This window comes from Nicotiana sylvestris, chromosome 7, assembly GCF_000393655.2.
Source record: "Nicotiana sylvestris chromosome 7, ASM39365v2, whole genome shotgun sequence".
Lineage (NCBI taxonomy): Eukaryota > Viridiplantae > Streptophyta > Magnoliopsida > Solanales > Solanaceae > Nicotiana > Nicotiana sylvestris.
In genome coordinates, this window is record NC_091063.1 from 444,840 (window position 1) to 447,014 (window position 2,175).

A 2,175-nucleotide genomic window follows, 5' to 3' on the forward strand; every position below is an offset into this window, starting at 1 on the left:
ACTGGAAGAGCAGTAGCACAGTTGGAGTATGCAAGTGCGATAGGTAGTATGATGTATGCAATGCATTGCACTAGACCCGACATTGCATTTGCTGTTTGTAAACTTTCAAGGTTTACCAGTAATCCAGGTAATGATCATTGGAAAGCAATAAGTAGAGTACTTGGATATTTAAAATATACAAAGCACTTAGGCATTTGCTATAATGGTTTTCCTAATGTATTAGAGGGATATTCTGATGCAAGTTGGATTACAAGTGTTAATGATAATAAATCCACATCAGGATGGATATTTACTCTAGGCGGTGGAGCCATTAGTTGGGCATCCAAGAAACAAACATGTATTTCCCATTCTACTATGGAATCTGAATTTATTGCATTAGCAGCTGCTGGAAAAGAAGCAGAATGGCTGAGGAATATGTTACTTGATATAAAGTTGTGGCCACAACCTATGCCAGCCATTTCCATATTCTGTGATAGTGAGACTACAATGTGTGTTGCTCACAATAAAATATACAATGGGAAATCGAGACATATAAGCTTGAGACATGCTTATATAAGAGAATTAATTACAAATGGAGCTATAGCTATAATATATGTGAGATCAAATAAGAATTTGGCTGATCCACTTACGAAGCCATTAGGTAGAGATGTAGTACAACAAACTTGTGGAGGGATGGGGCTGAGACCCTTAAATTAAATACAAGGAATAGGAACCCCACTTTGAGTTAGTATACACTCTAACAATATAAGTTCAATGGGTAATAACAAGTTACTTGTATTGTTTAAGCACTGATCTCCTCTTTAGGAGCCCTAATTCTATTGTACTACTTACTGTTATATGAGGAGTTAAGGAGTTGTTAAATGCTTGTTATAACAGGGGCATAAAGACAAACTCCAAAGTGCATACTGTTACATGAAGAGGTTGATTAATCTTAATGGAATTATTAATGTCTGGAGTAACAGGGACATAGTAACTAATTCCACCTATATGAATATTGAAGTGGTGCCGCTTCTAGCAAGATTTAAAGGGTTGATCTTGTAAATATTCATGAATTCAGGATGAGCACATGGTCGTAAACGTGCTAAAGCGAATACTGGATTTTCTAAGCTACTAGATAACGCTGTGTGTGTGGTACTTTCGGTTTTGGCACAAGGATTTGTGGTTCAAATCTTAAGATACCATTAACTTCGTCAAAACTTTAATATACTTACACTAAAGGAAAGTTCAAATCTGTAAAAGATACTTTCAATTATTCACAAGTGTTATGAAGTGAAATAACAAACTAGTGGGGGATTGTAAGATAGTTTGTTATTGGCAAGTTGGAAGTGGGATTCTTCCCACATCGGAAGAAAGAAGTTCCGTGCCTGTCATGTGAAACACTTTCGGGACCGACCTTACTCGTACCGTGCATGTTAGCCTCGGAACTGATCATTATGAAATAGCACATAACAGGCACGAGATTGACTCAACAGGCACGAGACTGACTCAACAGGCACGAGATTGACTCAACAGGCACGAGATCCCAGAGTTAATTATTTTTAACAGAAAAATCAAATTTATTTGAATTTTAAATTCAAAATTCGAATAAATAGTCGTGTCTGTTTGTGAAACAAGACATCTTTTCTGAAAGGATCTGTTGGTTGCCTATAAATACACAAGAATTCCAACGAAGTGAATATAGAAAATCACAAGTGTTATTGCAGGCTTTGTTGTATCCTGAAGAGAATCGTTTTGTATTTCCCCTAAATTAGTATACAGGCGATAACTCTTTAAGGACAGTCGATTTTCACGCCTCAAAGCCAATTTTGATTATTATTTTCTAACAAATAAAATTATGATACTTCTATTCCAAGAATGATTTTAAGTGATTTTAGAATATTTATTGGTCGTCTGAAAATGAACTCTAATAAAAGAGTATTGAGACCAAAATTATACTTCAGTATTTAATATTATTGGGTCCGTGCTCAGCGCGGGTTACCTTAACTAGTTAACTGATAAGAGAGACAAGGAGATATTAATATTTAAATAAATAATTAAAAAATTATATACTATATAACAAGTATGTATGTACTACAATGGCCTCCGACCTTTTGTACAATTCTAGGAAATACTTGCAAAAAATGTACTAAGGAACTGCTCTACATCCTTAGACTTTGGCCTAAACCTACGAATGCT